Below are 17,739 nucleotides of genomic sequence, written 5' to 3' on the forward strand. Positions count from 1 at the left end.
CCGTGGGAGTGCTGAGGTGGTGTGGCAGCAGCAGCAACAGCAGCAGGAAGACCTAGCGGCTGCTTCCAGAGCTCCAGTGTCAGCTGCTTCCAGAGTCTCTGGCTTAAAGGTGGGAGGAATGAAGTGGCAGATCAGAGTGGGACTGCAAGGAGCATTTTGCTGACACAGAAGCAGCTTTGCCCTGCTTGGATCTGGCTCACAATCCTGGTTGGCAGTTCTTGGGGGAGGAGGAGTGCTGCTGTGTCAAAGCTTGCTGTGTAGAAGTAGCTCTGAAAACAGCAGTGCTTAGACTCTAAAGCTTGGGACAAAGTACTATCTACTCCACAAGCAGTCATACCCTGACAAAAAGCTAAAAGGTCAATTAGTTGCCTGGGAGCATGACCAGGCATTGAAAAAGGATGCAGACTCAGACTCAGACTCAGACTCTAGAATCTTTTTTGGTGACAAAGAAGACCAAAACATAGAGCCAGGGGAAATCAACAAAGTCATAGAGCCTACATCAAAAGTCTCCAAGAAAAATATGAATTGGTCTCAGGCCATGGAAGAGCTCAAAAATGATTTGGAAAAGCAAGTAAGAGAAGTAGAGGAAAAAAAGGGAAGAAAAATGAGAGTGATGCAAGGAAATCATGAAAAATAAGTCAATGACTTGCTAAAGGAGACCCCCAAAAATACTGAAAAAATAATACCTTAAAAAAAGACTAATCCAAATGGCAAAAGAGCTCCAAAAAAGCCAGTGAGGAGAAGAATGCTTTGAAAGGCAGAATTAGCCAAATGGAAAGGAAGGTCCAAAAGACCACTGAAGAAAATACCACCTTAAAAATTAGATTGGAGCAAGCGGAGGCTGGTGACTTTATGAGAAATCAAGATGTTATAAAACAGAACCAAAGGAATGAAAAAATGGAAGGAAATATCAAATATGTCATTGGAAAAACCACTGACCTGGAGAACAGATCCAGGAGAGATGATTTAAAAATTACTGGACTACTGAAATCCATAATCAAAAAAAGAGCCTAGACACCATCTTTCAAGAAATTATCAAGGAAAACTGCCCTCATATTCTAGAACTAGAGGGTAAAATAGAAATTGAAAGAATCCACTGATCACCTCTTGAAAAAGATCCCAAAAAGAAAACTCCTAGGAATATTGTCTCCAAATTCCAGAGTTCCCAGGTCAAGGAGAAAATACAGCAAGCAGTCAGAAAGAAATAATTCGAGTATTGTGGAAGCAAAATCAGAATAATACAAGATCTAGCAGCTTCTCTGTTAAGGGATCAAAGGGCTTGGAATATGAACCAGATAGACACATACAGTTAAAACAAGGAGGTAGAGCAGAATATTTTACACTTCACCTGAAGGGAGTGGGGGGAAGCAGGGGGTAGCAACCGCAATTTCAACGCAAAACCATAAATAGCCCTAATTAAAAGGGATAAGTAAGGAAACTATATCTTGCTAAAAGAAACCATAGGCAATGAAGTATTTTTAATGCTAAGCATATATGCACCAAATGGCATAGCATCCAAAATCTTAAAAGTTAAATAAATTACCAGAGAAAATAGACAGTAAAACTACAATAGTGAAGGACCTTAGTTTTTCACTCTCAGATTGATCTATCCATCTTTCTATCTGTGTGTATACATATATACCTATACATATATACATACAAAATACACATATACCCATACATACATACATACATATACACACACAAGCAAGTGTGTGTATGTATGTACCCTTCTCATCCAATAATGCAATAACATTTTCATTTAATAAAGGGCTGTGGACTCCTAGATTAAAAGTTAATTCTGGGATGATGGTGGAATAGGTCAGAAATTTCCAGGCTCTCCAGATTGCCTCCACAAAAAGACATAAAATTACCACAAAATTAATATAGAGCAGCAAAAGTAATGGGGTAAAGCAATTGTCCTAAGACATCTTGGGGGAACTTTAAAGAAGACTCCAGGGCTGAAGTTTGGTCTGAGTAAAGTGTAAACACCGCTAGACTGACATTACTGAATCAACAAACAGTAAGCACTCAGGGAAGCAGACTAGGCCTCAAGAAATTTCACCTCAACTTCCACATCATTCCCAGCCTCAAGATATTTCATCTCAAGAAGTTTTACCTCACAACCTCGGGAGCTTCTACCTCATAAACTTTTACCTCACAAACTTTCATCTAAAGAACAGCAGATGGCTGAATGAGGGAAGATTGAAGAACTGTTTCTGGAAGTCAGGCCTAGCAATACTGACAAGTTGTGATACCTGGTTGCGGCCTGGGAGGGGAGCACTGTGCACAATCCCAATGAGTGTGGTATCCAAAGGCAAAAACATTTTGGGGGCAGTATTGTTGGGGTTTAGGGGAGGAAGAGAGGAGTACCTGAGGTTTAGCCCCAGACAAAACTCAGAAAACAACAGTTAGAGGGACCTGAGGCCTAGGGCAACTTTAGCCACAACCTGGAGTTAAAACTTGATAATAATAATATTAAGATGCTAAAAAAGACAAATTAAAGACAAAAGTGATTAAGCAAAGGAAAAATAACCCAAGTATTTATAGCTACTTTGGTGTAAAAGAAGACCTGTAAAAGAAGATTGAGAGGAAGATAGTGAGGTTAAAAAAGCCACCCCTACCCACAAGAATGTCAAGTAGTCACAAGCCCAAAAAGAAATCTTTGAAGAAGTTAAAAAGAAATCCAAAAATCAAATAAGAGTGAGAAAAAAACATAGAAAAAAAAGGAATCCAAGAAAATTTTGAAAAGAAAGTTAACCAATTAGAAAAGGAGATAGAAATTCTTAAGGAAAAATAAAATAACACCTTGAAAACTAGAATTGGGCAAATTGAATCAAATGACATTATAAGATACCAAGATATATTAAAAGTAGAAAAAAAGGAAAGAATCTGAAATATCTCATTAGAAAAGACAACTGAGGGGGTGGAGCCAAGATGGTGGCCCAAATGCAGCGACTTGCTTAAGTTCCCCCCCAGGTCTCTCCAAATACCTATAAAAATGGCTCTGAACAAATTTTAGAGCTGCAGAACACAGGAAATAGCAAAGGGAAGCAGGGCTCCAGCCCAGGAAAGCCTGGATGGTCACTGGGAAGGGTCTATGACATGGATCTGGGAGCAGAGTGGAGCAGAGCCCAGCATGGGCCACACCAGGACCAACCAGACTGGGAGCCAGGCAGAACAGGTATAGCTTCCTGAATCAGTGAGCTGTGGCACTTACCAGACTTCTCAACCCAAAAAATGCCAAAGACAACAGAGAAGGTTAGTGGGAAAAGCTGCTGGGGACATAGTGAAAAAAGTTCCCACCCTGGGGGTGGCAGAAGTGTTGCAGCTCTGAGGCTGCTTCCAGAGCTACAGCTGCAGTTGCCTCAGGGTCAGGCCCATCTGGTGGCAGGAATTAAGCTGCGGATTAGAGCTGGAGTGCAAAATCTCCTTTGCCCTCCCTGAATCTGGGCCACAATCCTAGTTGGAGGTTATTGGGGGAGAAGCAGTGCTGGTGTGCCAGAGCTAGCCATATAGAAGTAGCTCTGAAAATACAAGCACAGCCCCACAAGGTTGGGACAAAGTACTCTCTACTCTACAAGCAGTCTTACCCCGATAAAAAACTAAAGGGTCAAGTAGTTGGCTGGGAACAGGAATAGGCAGCAAAAACAGACTCAGACTTTGGAATCTTTTTTTGGTGACAAAGAAGACTAAAACATACAGCCACAAGAAGTCAACAAAGTCAAAGAGCCTACATCAAAAGCCTCCAAGAAAAATATGAATTGGTCTCAGGCCATGGAAGAGCTCAAAAAGGATTTGGAAAAGCAAGTAAGAGAAGTAGAGGAAAAACTGGGAAGAGAAATGAGAGTAATGTGAGAAAACTATGAAAAACAAGTCAATGACTTGCTAAAGGTGACCCAAAAAATACTGAAGAAAATAACACCTTAAAAAATAGACTAACTCAAATTGGCAAAAAGCCAATGAGGAGTAGAATGCCTTGAAAGGCAGAATTAGCCAAATGGAAAAGGAGGTCCAAAAGACCACTGAAGAAAATACTACCTTAAAAATTAGATGGGAGCAAGTGGAAGCTAGACTTTATGAGAAATCAAGATATTATAAAGCAGAAACAAAGGAATGAAAAAATGGAAGGCAATGGAAAAACCACTGACATGGAGAATAGATCCAGGAGAGATAATTTACAAATTATTGGACTACTTTAAACCCATGTTCAAAAAAAGAGCCTAGATATCATCTTTCAAGAAATTATCAAGCAGAACTGCCCTGATATTCTAGAGCCACAGGGTAAAATAGAAATTGAAAGAATCCACCGATAGCCTCCTGAAAAAGATCCCAAAAAGAAAACTCCTAGGAATATTGTCTCCAAATTGAGAGCTCCTAGATCGAGGAGAAAATAATGCAAGCAGCCAGAAAGAAACAATTCGAGTATTGTGGAAACACAATCAGGATAACACAGGATCTAGCAACTTCTACATTAAAGGATGGAAGGGTTGGAATATGATATTGCAGAGGTCAACGGAGCTAGGATAAAACCAAGAATCACCTACCCAGCAAAACTGAGGATCATGCTCCAAGGCAAAATATGGATTTTCAATAAAATAGAGGACTTGCAAGCTTTCTCAGTGAAAAGACCAGAGGTGAATAGAAAATTTGACTTTCAAACACAGAATCAAGAGAAGAATGAAAGGTAAACAAGAAATAGAAATCATAAGGGACTTACTAAAGTTGAACTGTTTTGCTTATATTCCTACGTGGAAAGATGATATGTGTAATTCATGAGACCTCAGTATTAGGGTAGGTGAAGGGTATATTCAGATAGATAGATAGATAGATAGATATAGATAGATATAGACAGAGAGCACAAGGTGAGATGAATATGAAGGGTTGATATCTAAAAAAATAAAATCAAATTAAGGGATGAGAGAGGAATATATTCAGAGATGGAGAAAGGGAAAGATAGAGTGGGGTAAATTATCTCACATAAAAACAGCATGAAAAAGCAGTTCTGTTGGAAGGGAAGAGGGGGCAGGTGAGGGGGGAATGAGTGAATCTTGCTCTCATCGGATTTGACCTGAGAAGGGAATAACATACACACTGTATTGGGTATCTTACCCCACAGGAAAGAAGGAGGAAGGTGATAAAAAAGGGGCGATGATAGAAGGGAAAGCAAATAGGGGAGGAGGTAATCAAAAGCAAATACTTTCAAAAAGTAACAGGGACAAGGGAGAAAATTGAATAAGGGGGGACAGGATAGGAGGGAGCAAAATATAGTTAGTCTTTCACAACATGAGTATTGTGAAAGGGTTTTACATAATGATTCATGTGTGGGCTATGTTGAATTGCTTGCCTTCTTAGCGAGAGTAGGTAGGGAGGTCAGAGGGGAGAGAAATTGGAACTCAAATTTTAAAGGAGATGCTTTTGCATGCAACCAGCAAATAAGATATACAGGCAATAGGGCATAAAAATTTATCTTGCCCTACAAGAAAGTAAGGGGAAAAGGGATGGGGGTGGAGAGTGAGTGGGATGATAGAAGGGAGGGCTGACTGGGGAATGGGGCAATCAGAATATATGAAATCTTGTCGTTGGGGGGGAGGGTAGAAATGGGGAGAAAATTTGTAACTCAAAATCTTGTGGAAATCAATGCTGAAAACTAAAAAATAGTGAATAAAATAATTTTAAAATGTAGGTGTGATTAATAAAATGATTACGCTACCTAGAAAAAAAAATTAAAAAGAAAGATCATATGCTGGCTCTTTTTGCATCCTGGCATGGTGTTAATGTGACTAAAGATCTACCCTGCCCATTTCATAGGCTTCAAGTGGAGCTAGTTAAGGAAAGTTTGATTAGGGGAGGCTTGCTTGTAGGCAAGCCCACACACTTTTGCTCACTAGGTGTTAATCCCTAGTCTCACACCCTTTTGCTAATCAGGTGTTAACTACCAGGCCCACACCCTTTTACAGATTAGATGTGAAACCCTCCTGCCCTAAGAAGGGTATATATATCCTCAGGTTAGCCATTGAGCTCAGAAAGAACAGGAAGGGCTGAGAGAGAGGACTGCAAAAATAGAGAGAAGGAGAACTTGAAGAACCAGAGAGAACTAGGAGGACTAAGACAGAGAGACTCAGAGGAGGAGAGACAGAGAACTGCAAGGGCTTTCAGACCTGCAATTTCTCAGAACTGCAGAAGGAGAGGGCACAGGGAGCCTGGATTCAGAGGGAATGGCCCCCAGAAGTAGCCGAGCCCCAGCCCAGGAGACAGTGACATTTAAGGATGTGGCAGTGGACTTCACCCAGGAGGAGTGGGGCCTCTTGGACCATCCTCAGAAGGAATTATACAAGGAGGTCATGGTGGAAAATGCCCGGAACCTGCTCTCCCTGGGGCTTCCAGTTCCCAGAGAAGAGGCCATCTCCTGTTTTGAGCAAATGGAAGGACCATGGATGCTGGAGCAAGAAGACCTGAGGAGCTGCTATCCAGAAGGAGAACTCAGACTTGAAGTGAAGAAGACTCCTGCAGACCTAAGCCTTGCTGTGAAAGAAACTCAGGATCAAAGATTCATGGGTGATGTTCCCTGGGACTTCACTTGGAGAAAAATCTGTGCTCTTCATCTGGGAAACCACACTGGGGAGAAAGCTTATGAATGTAATCAGTGTGGAAAGACTTTCAAAAGCAGCTCCAAGCTTGTTAATCATCAGAGGATCCACACTGGAGAGAAACCTTATGAATGTAATCAGTGTGGAAAGGGTTTTAGACTGAGGTCCTCTCTTAGCAAACATAAGAGAATCCACACTGGAAAGAAACCTTATGAATGTAATCAGTGTGGAAAGAGTTTTACACAGACATCCCATCTTACCAACCATCAGAGAATCCACACTGGAGAGAAACCTTATGAATGTAATCAGTGTGGAAAGGGTTTTAGACGGAAGGCCTGTCTTACCAAACATCAGAGAATCCACACTGGAGAGAAACCTTATGAATGTAATCAGTGTGGAAAGGCTTTTAGACAGAAGGCCTGTCTTACCAAACATCAGATAATACACACTGGAAAGAAACCTTATGAATGTAATCAGTGTGGAAAGGGTTTTATAGAGAAGGGCTCTTTTACCAACCATCAGAGAATCCACACTGGAGAGAAGCCTTATGAATGTAGTCAGTGTGGAAAGGGTTTTACACAGAGGGCCTATCTTACCGAACATGAGAGAGTCCACACTGGAGAGAAACCTTATGAATGTAATCAGTGTGGAAAGGGTTTTACCCAGAGGGCCTGTCTTACCAACCATCAAAGAATCCACACTGGAGAGAAACCTTATGAATGTAATCAGTGTGGAAAGAGTTTTAGACAGATAGCCCATCTTACCACCCATCAGAGAATCCACACTGGAGAGAAACCTTATGAATGTAATCAGTGTGGAAAGCGTTTTATACAGAGGGCCTGTCTTACCAAACATCAGAGAATTCATACTGGAGAGAAAGCTTTTGTGCTGTTAATGAAATAGGAAGATCTTTCCCATCCATTAGTAGGTCTATGTGACCTATTTTGTGTCTGAGTCACATGAGCCTGTGGTGGTAGGAGATTGCCAAACAAGTGGAGCAGGAAGAGTGGATGGGGTAAAGCTGGGAGACAGAGCAGGCAGAGAGGAGAGTAAGAGAGAAGATCATTTTGCCTAAGGGAGCTTGTTTGTGAGGAGCCTTGATGGAGGGAAGACTTTGAATGGCAGTGCTCCCTGCATTGGTGATGTGTACCAACTTCATTGTTACTATAGTGGATTTGGCTTTCTGGTATCTGAATAAATATCTTGCTTTCCTCTTTAAAAATAGAGGAAGACTCATGATGGAAAAAGCTATGCACATCCAGAGAAAGAATTACGGAGTCTGAATGCAGATTGAAGCAAACTAGTTGCTCTCTCTTTTTTTCTCCTTTCTGGGTTTTGTTTCTTCTTTCTCATGGTTTGTTACATTTATTATAATTCTTCTTTACAATTTGATTATTGTGGAAATAAATTTGATGTGAAGGTACATGTAAAACCTATACTGGATTATATGCTGTTTTTGGGGGGGGAAGGGGTATATTATGAAGGCAGAATTCATGATTTCAAAGAAAATCATGTATATGCCTGAATAGATCAGAACCACATGATATAAGGAATTCTCTAAGTAGAAGGTAGAAGAATTAAAGCATTTATTGAAACATTTATTATTTATTATTATTTTTCTTTATTATTTATTAAAGCATTTATTCACAAACCAGTGTCCCCAGTTCAACATCCTGGCGCAAAGCTTCAAGGCCCAATAAGTCTGCCTCAGAAGAGTAACCAGGAGGTTACAGAAAAACACGATGACATGATGACATTAAAGCAAATCACATTGGTGCTTCCCCCACTGGCCTCCAGCCCTTGCTCAGCACTCTCTGGTCCAGCCAAGGCTCACCCTGCTCCCAGCAGCGCCTGCTTCTTTGGCACCTTTGGCTCAGGTTCAGCTGCAGTCATTGCTCTTGTTGTAGATGTTGTTGTCGCTGCTGCTGTGGCTGCCCCTGGCTCTGACAAGTCTCTGTCTCCAAGCTGTGTTCTCTCCTTTTATACAGTTTCAGACTTCCTCAAGCCTTGTCTGAGTGGCCAGAACTTAAGTTCCCATGATTGGTTCTGGTCCTAGCGCCTCCCCTTAGGGCCCTGGGAGCTTCATGCCCATGTCAGCTTAGCACCAAGTAATTAGGGTTTTGGGGCAAGATCTAATCTACCTTCTTAGCTGGCCCCACCTCGAGCCCCACCTTAAACCTACTCAAATGGGCTAGAAGGAACTTCTCAGATACTGATTGCCTTAACCAGGGGAAGGAGAGGGAGGAGGAGGGAGGGTGAGGAGGGGAGGAGGGAGAAATTTTGGAATAAAAACACTTGTGGGACTGAGTACTGTAAACTAAAAATATAAATAAAATATAAAAGTTCCTGAAGATCAAGCCTCTCATTCTAGTCTTTGTCGTAATCATTCACAAATCTGTCTTTCTCAACAAATATCCATTCTGCATCTTCATACGCAGTTGGATCTCATCTGTAGTCACAAGGAATTCTTCCAAACTAACAAACCCATCACCATTTTTGTCACCTTCTTCTTAAGCCTCTTGAATGACAAATTTTGTCATGTAATCAACCTCTTCAGGATGCTCAAAAGCCATAAATTGGACAAGGCTTGGACCAGGAACTTCGTTCAGATTTACTTTTTCAAACCATTTCTTGTCCTTTGAATGAAGCTGCCTAAAAGATTCCTCTTCAGCAGGGTCCAGAGCAGTTGTTCTCACCAAAGTCAATCATGGGACATAGGCCTGAATGTTTACCTCATCGAAAACATCCCCAGCCATCGCGGGTTTTTGTGATATTCCACAAACTGTTTGCTCATAGTAGTATTTAAAGGACTTCTGGATCCATGTACTGTGTTCTTTTTCAATAAGGAAACCATCAGAGTCCACATCAATTTTCTTAATCGTCACTTTCAATCTTTTCTGCTGCTCTTCTGGACTGAGTTTTCCATATTCTTCTGCTTCTGCCTGGCCTCCCCCCAGTGCCTCGAGGTCATAGTCCATGTGGTGCTGGCCCTTTTCCCTGCCCACTGTGCTGCATCAGCACCTGCCCTGGCAGCAGCAGCAGGAGCTGCCCTCCCTGGCCCAGCCTTTGCCACATCCCTCCCACTGCCCTTGCACTGCAGAGGCTCCTGGGGAGGCAGGAGGACTTTAGGGCTGGGAAGAAGCCCTGCTCGCCCGTGCCTCGTTCTCCTTTTATTGTTAAAAATTGCTTTTACATGTAGGTAAAATAAATACTAAATAAAATGAAGTAAAAAGATTTTTATTCAGTGAGTCACTAAACATTTGTATTAAGATAAACAGAAAACACTTATTTTTAACACTTTTTTAATTTAATTTTTAAAATTTTAATTTATTGAATGACCACTCCTCTGGAAATAAAAAGTATGACTGTGAAACTATTTCTATGAAATTTAGTGAACATTTCTTAAACTGACTTCCCCATATGTGTGTGTCCCTTCCTGGGTAATTCATGGACATATAACCGGTTGATCTGGAGCCAAATATCTTTTCTTCTTTGTTCTTTTCCCCTTCTGGTGTCATCTGTTTAGTGTTTAGTATTATCCATATGGTCTATTCTCACATTTAGAAGACTACTCAGAGACCTATAATCCAATGGGAACCTGGATGAAAATACCCTTTATAACAAGCCTCACAAGCTTTGTTTCACACCTTGCTTAAAGCCTGGTAGTAAATAGTCTATTTCTTCCACCCAGTAAAACCTGCCTCCATGATATGATAGGAAGAATTTAATTTTAACCAATGTAAATGAGAGATAAAAACTTTTTGTGTGTCTCACTCATCAAAAGGATATGCGTATTTTGTTGGGGATAGTGGGCATCACCTAAATGAATGAAATACTCAGGGAAATTTCAAAAATCATCCCTTGGCTGTACATAGCTGTGGTAATTGACAAGAGTTTTCATGCCCACTGAACTCGTAGAGAGAAATATTAAAGGTAAAAAGGGCTTTGCTTTGTACTAGGGAAAATTGAAACCAAACAAGGTTAAGTGACATATATAAATTCACATAACCAATTAACAATGGAACTGTGACTAGATACTAGTCCTCCAGATTCTTGAGTTCATCTCTTATTACGACAGAAATCAAGTTATGAAATATTGATCTCTACCTCACCGTAAAACTCCCTTATAAGAAAGAGTAAACCCAGTAACATGAGTCTCAGTTTTTCTTTTAAAAATGACTGATTTTTAATGTCACTTTAGACATCAAGCAAAGTTAAAATAGAACTACAAGTATATTATATTATATTATATTATATTATATTATATTATATCATATCATATTATATTATATTATATTGCATTGTATTATGCTGTATTGTAATGTATTGTATTGTATTGCATTGCATATTACATTATATTATATTATATTATATTATATTATATTATATTATATTATATTATATTATATTTATATGTATTTTCAATTAATAACATAACCCAATCCATATAATTATTTCTTCTTTGGTGACTTTAGCCATCATTATACCATCATCATCATCCCTGTCCATATAGTTCCATTATATGCACATGAATATATTACACACATATCTGCATGTGTACATCATGTGTATGTTTGTGATCAGCTAAGTGACACAGTGATTTGGATAATGGATTTGGTGTCAGAAGACCTGTTTTCAAATTCTGCCCCAAATGTTTCTGGCTAGGTGACTCTTCTATGCCACTTAATTTCTCTCCATTTCAGTTTTCTCATCCATAAAATTGGGATAACAACACTTAACAGGCAGTACTTTTATGAGGATCGAGTGAGATAAGATATTTTGAGAACCCTGAAAACCTTACAGAAAAGTATGCTAGTTATCATCATCATCAGTAATTATATAGAAGAATGACAGAGGGAAGAAATGGAGAGAGACTGTGTGATATATGCCATTCTATTCTACTGGTTTGACTTTTAGTGCTTTGAAGTACTTGATACAGATATTTTTCTTTAATCTTTTCTTCTATTTGTCAATTTTGATTACATGATAACATTTCATTGAGGCAGCATGGTACAGTGGATAACGACCCAACTTCCTAACAAAGCAGACCTGGATTCAGGTTCTGACACTAACATGTACTGTCTGCCCCATTTTGAGCTAGTTACTTAAAGTTTTTCAGCAACAGTTCCCCCTCAAAGACTACAAGTTGAAGAGAAAGTCGTGACTTGCATTGGTAGAGAAAGTTTCCTACTACTAATAAACACAATTAAATATATTTTAATAAACATATTTTTTGTTAGATGGCTCCTCCCCATTTATCCAATATTTTACCACTTGTCAAAGATATACATTATTTATGTATTTTAATTTAAAGTAATGCTGCTTTAAGTACTTTAGCATATATCTCACTTTCATTTTTTGTATAAAATTCTTAGGTTATATTCCTAATTGTGGGGTTCCTGTTTCAGCGGTATTTTAGTATCATTATTTTGGTAAATCTTCCAAAGTACTTCCAGCTTGAAATTCTAAAACCGTATGCCAATATCTGTTTATTTACAACTTCAACCAAATTTTCTTACTTTTCCTTTTTCAAGCAAATTCTGGGTATGTGAAATACCCTATGGACCCCAAGTGTACTCTTGAATGCAGCATTTTCCCTAGATCTCCCCTATGCATGGAATTATCTTCTTCCTCATGCCTACCACCTTGCTCTACTACCTTCATCCAAATCCTAGCTAAAAATCTCACCTTTTAAAGTAAGACATTTTCAAATCCTATCGATTTTGGTGCCTTTACTCTGTTAATAAATAAAATATAAAAGTTCCTGAAGATCAAGCCTCTCATCCTGGTCTTTGTCGTAATCATTCACAAATCTGTCTTTCTCAACAAGTATCCATTCTGGATCTTCATACGCAGTTGGATCTCTGTAGTCACAAGGAATTCTTCCAAACTAACAAACCCATCACCGTTTTTGTCACCTTCTTCTAAAGCCTCTTGAATGACAAATTCTGTCATGTAATCAACCTCTTCAGGATGCTCAAAAGCCATAAAGTGGACAACGCTTGGACCAGGAATTTCATTCAGATTCACTTTTTCAAACCGTTTCTTGTCCTTTGAATGAAGCTGCCTAAAAGATTCCTCTTCAGGAGGGTCCAGAACAGTTGTTCTCATCAAAGTCAATCATGTGGTCTTACGCCTGAATGTTGACCTCACCCAAACCATCACCATGCCATCGCGGGTTTTTGTGATATTCCACAAACTGCTTCTTCGCTTCCTGCACATAGTAGCTTTTAAAGGACATCTGGATCCATATACTGTGTTCTTTTTCAGTAAGGAAACCATCAGAGTCCATGTCAATTTTCTAAATCATCACCTTCAGTCTTTTCTGCTGCTCTTCTGGACTGAGTTTTTCATATTCATCTGCTTCTGCCTGGCCGCCCAGCAGTGCCTCGGGGTCATAGTCCGTGTGGTGCTGGCCCTGCAGGTAGTGCAGACCATCCCCCTCCCCTGCCCACTGAGGTGCAGCTGCTCCCACCCCCAGCAGCAGCAGCAGGAGCTGCCGTCCCTGGCCCAGCCTCTGCCACATCCCTCCCCCCCAAATCCTGCCAAAAATGTCAAAGGTTAATTTTATTCCAATTTTCTACTTGGTTTTGGAACCAGTTCATAATCCATCTCAGAGACTAAGGTATATATTCTTTTGAACTGAATTCTTGAGTTTTAGTACCCAATTGCCTATCATAATCTGGGAAATGAATGCATGAATAGGAACATACAGAGTTATATTTTTCCCTCCAATTGAAAGGTCTATGCCACTCCTTTGTAGACAGTGAGCTATATGTTCATTTAGCCGATTGTTATAAATCCTGATATTAGTTGAGAGTCAGAGTAATTGTTCAGAAATAACCAATTTTCTCTATTAAAATAAGTAGATTTTTTAACATAATTATGAACCATCTTCTCATGGAAGGAAGTATGATAGTAGAATTGACTACTGATGAATAGTCCTTTGAAATTTGGAAAAAAAAACATGATTTCAGTAGTGTGAATTTTCCATCCATCCATGTTATCACAACCCCTTCATATTTTGGGAATTGCTATGGTCAATATTTTCATGGGAATTGATTATTGTGGCCAAATAATTCATCATCAAGTGGCCATTCTACTGGTTAAGAGTCACTATTCGCAGTTATGGGCAACTATTAGAGTGATTCTTAAGGTGCATCTTTAAAAAAAAGATTACTTGTGATATTTTATGCATTTTTACTTGATTCAATTTTACATTACTAGACTTGTTTTTCGATCAACTCTGTCCCATAGTGTATCCCTTCCAAAGCTTAAACAATAATGCAACTAATTTTAAGAACACAATGAAGTATCAGATTATAACTTTGCGGTGAATTTATGAAAGCATATTAACAAGGCATAAAATAATATGCAATAGATCACTTGTGATCTATGCCATTTGTAGGGATAAAAATAATGATTCTAGGATTATCATCTATTACTAGAAGATGCTTTAGAGTCCTCACTCCATTTGATTTTATAGATGAGGAAATTAAAGAGCAAGAAGTTTATGTGATATGCTTAATTTCACCCATCACAGATACTCTAGACTATGAGAATTTTGATCCATAAGGGCAAGGTGTACATTTGAACTAGTTTAATGCAATATGTCATAGGTACATAAAATCGTCTCAATAGTAAATTTATTTTATAAATCAATTAACTTGCAGCTTATCTAATGCATATATATGTGTATATATATGGATATATACATATACATATATATATATATAGAGAGAGAGAGAGAGAGAGACAGAGAGACAGACAGAGAGAGAGAGAGAGAGAGAGAGAGAGAGAGAGAGAGAGAGAGAGTGAGAGGGAGAGAGAGAGGGAGATGTGGTTTTTCTCCAGGCTACATCCCTGATTCATATCTGCAGGACTTTTTCTGCCATGCCATAGAAACCACTTTACCCTAGAAGTTTACTGTACTCCTTTACACATTGGAAATATTCTCTTCTCTGTAGCCTCTCCCTCTGATTGGCTGGTTACTCCCAAAGCCTCCATTTTAAGAAGAAGGTCCAGGTCAAACTTATCGTCATTCCTCTGGATACTGTACTCCTGACACCTCCACTGGACTTTGTCTGCTATGACCCCATTCTGAGTACCTTTATGCTTTTCCAAATCCTTTTTGAGCTCTTCCATGGCCTGAGACCATTTCATATTTTTCTTGGAGGCTTTGGATTTTGGAGCTTTGACTTTGTTGTCTTCCTTTGGTTGTATGCTTTGATATTCCTCATCACCAAGCACGTAAGACAATATCTTTTCACCAAGAAAATAACCTTCTATATTCTTATTTGCCCTGTTTGCTCATTTTCTCAGCCAATTACTTGACTTTTGAGCTCTTTGTTAAGTGGAGGATGTACTGCCCCAAGCTTCAGGGATTTTGTGCAGCTATTTTCAAAGATATTTCTAGGGACCTGTAAAATTTCAGTTCTTCCAAAGTGCTATGATCAAAGGAAAGGTGTTTACTCCTCTCCTGGCCTGTGCTCTGCTCTGTGAGCAACCACAAGCATTCTCCATACTCTACTCTCCACAGCTGCTACAAACTCTGCCATGCCAGCACTCCTCCTCACCCTAGGACCACCACCCAGGTGTGTGACCCAGATTAGCTGCTGGATTCCCCCAATATTTGTAGGCTGAGAGCTCCAGAAGCAGCAGCCTATGTTGCAGTGGCTGCTGCTACCCTGGGGTTGGGGACAGACCTTTCCCACTGACCTTAGAAGTTGTCTTTGGCATTTATGGGTTGAGAAGTCTGGAAACTGCTGCAAGCTACCAGTGATTCAGTACCCTGAGGCCTGTCTGTGCCAGGCTGTGCTCCATTGTGATTCTGGTGCAATAGACCCTTCTTGTTTGCCTTCCAGATTGTCATGGGCTGGAAATCTGTTTCATTCTAGCATTTGTGGCTTCTGATTCTCTATAATTGGTTTACAATCATTTTTACAGGTATTTTGGGGGTTTGTGGGGAGAGCTCAATCAGGTCCCTGCTTCTACTCCACCACCTTTGCTCTGCCCCACCCCTCGCATCTTCCACATGGCATCCATGCCTGTATTTGAAAGCCAAAATCCAGTCTAAAACCAAGTCTTCTCCAGATTATCAAGTCTTTCCATGTATCCTCATGTAGCATGATCTAGTTAGTTTCCTCAGGAAGTTCTCTAGTTTATCAATGACCAACCTAAAATATAATGCCTAGAATTGAATAAAGCCCAAACTGAGAGCAACGTAAATATTTAACACTAGGGTAATGGTAAAATAAATTGTTGTCCTCTACGAAATAGGATATCATAATGCAAATGAGACAAACCTATAGGAAGAATATAACAAATTTGAAAGGGACTTTAGAAAATAATACAAAATGTAGGGAGGAATTACAAGCAGAACAGTATTAGGTTTTGACATTTTTTAATCATTTGGAAGTGATTGATATACCTAATGGAGACGAGTGTGAATTTTAAAAAAAAATTAATTAATTGAATGCTCTGAAATTTATCTAAATATATACAGTATAAATCTAATGTTTCATATTGTTATTTAATATTAAATTAATAATGGGGGAAATTGAGAGATTTGGAGGCAAACATTACCAGTGAAATAGTTTTGGCATACCTTCTCACAAAATTAATTAGAGCTTCATTTTTTCCATAGGGATATTGCATAGACATATGTTTACTTGAGTCTCTTTCTCCTCACAACCCTCTATAAGTTTCTTCAGGCCAATGATCATTTTTAATTCTAGTCCCCAGGACTTATTGTGTTACCCTCAGTAGGTTTGTATACTAGTAAATGCTTGCTAAATTGTGTGGAGATGAATTTGATCTACTCCTACTGATTTTTCACAGTTCAACAACATTCTTTTAATGAGGTTTCCTTTCCAATTCTACTTTTCATAAGAAAGCCAAATGTCCCCCAAAATAAGGCAAACAGTTTTCTGAAGTCATAAATGCTAGAGTGTGCCACTTTTTTATTCCATTTTGTGTATACAATTAATTTTAACAAGATGTACACAGGGTGTCAATAGTGATATGACTTTTAGAAATGTAGATAAAATGTTATCATTTTTATTATTCTAAATTAAATCTACAGATATTACACTGATTGCCATACTGAGCATTAGGTTTGAGGATACTGATTAGTACACAACAAATATGGCAGAATTATATACATTTTGAGTGAAACAGATGACCAGCAGTAAAATTTAGTGATTTCTGAGTAGCTCATGAAATCAAAATACTCAAACCCTTTAACCCCTTGAAGATAAAACATATTTTGAAGGTGATTTAGAGATTACGTATAGAATATCTACTCTTCCTCCTAAGATCATCCTAAGATCCTTACTTGGGCGTTTCCTTGAAAATAACACATTAGATCCCCTTGTACTGGTATCCCACCCAATAGGACAGGAGAAGGTTTCAGTGTAACAAGACCTGGGTAAAATCCTGCCTCTGGCCCTGTGTTCAAATAAATCTCAAGTCCTCATTTTTACCATCTGGAAAATGAGGGGATTGGCTTATATCGCTTTTAACTCTTTTATTCTATATGTGTCTGCCTGTAGTGTGTTCCTTTTGAAAAGATGAAAAAAGGAAACACAAATACTTAATTTTTAAAAGTAAGTGCTGCTTAGCTAACAATTCCCATTATGGATGAATATGATAACTTAGGTATATGTACATGGAACTGAAGTGCTTCAGAGGTTCTGGAATGGAATAACTGATTTGCAGAAACACATTTTCAGAACACAGATAGCATCTGCTTCTCAATGGGAAGCCCCCCACATACAACTTATCAAAATTTTGAGGTCCCAGAAGATTAGCAATTGTTATATTTCATAAACCTAGTGAAAAGAGGGCACTGGCAAATTACAATTTCTCACTGTGAAAAGTGGAGCAATCTGCTATTTTTATAGTAAGATTATTAACTAGAGGATTGCTCCAAGTTCTTTCTAAAGATAATACCATAGACCATGAAATTTTAATTGACTCTTTAATTTTTCTGAGATCTGGTAAATGTCAAATAGATGGGAATAAAACAAGTTCGATAAGAGGCTGTGAAAGTATTGATAAATTGTGACTCAAAAATTGAGTTTGCAGGTAAAACATCCCTCTGGAATGCAGCTTAGATCAAATTATTTATACTGTCTTTTAATGATCT

The 17,739-nt window shown here is 39.0% G+C and overlaps 1 protein-coding gene and 2 pseudogenes across 1 annotated transcript in view; all 3 read right to left on the reverse strand.

The window, feature by feature from the left end:
• The window catches only part of CNTN6 (contactin 6), a 312,661-nt gene that overhangs the window by 89,417 nt on the left and 205,505 nt on the right, over positions 1–17,739 (reverse strand). The gene's annotated exons all lie outside the window — the stretch shown is intronic.
• Positions 8,421–12,295, reverse strand: LOC118831082 (annotated as a pseudogene).
• On the reverse strand, positions 12,331–13,116 carry LOC118831083 (annotated as a pseudogene).

The sequence above is a fragment of the Trichosurus vulpecula genome, chromosome 9, assembly GCF_011100635.1.
Source record: "Trichosurus vulpecula isolate mTriVul1 chromosome 9, mTriVul1.pri, whole genome shotgun sequence".
NCBI classification, from domain to species: Eukaryota; Metazoa; Chordata; class Mammalia; order Diprotodontia; family Phalangeridae; genus Trichosurus; species Trichosurus vulpecula.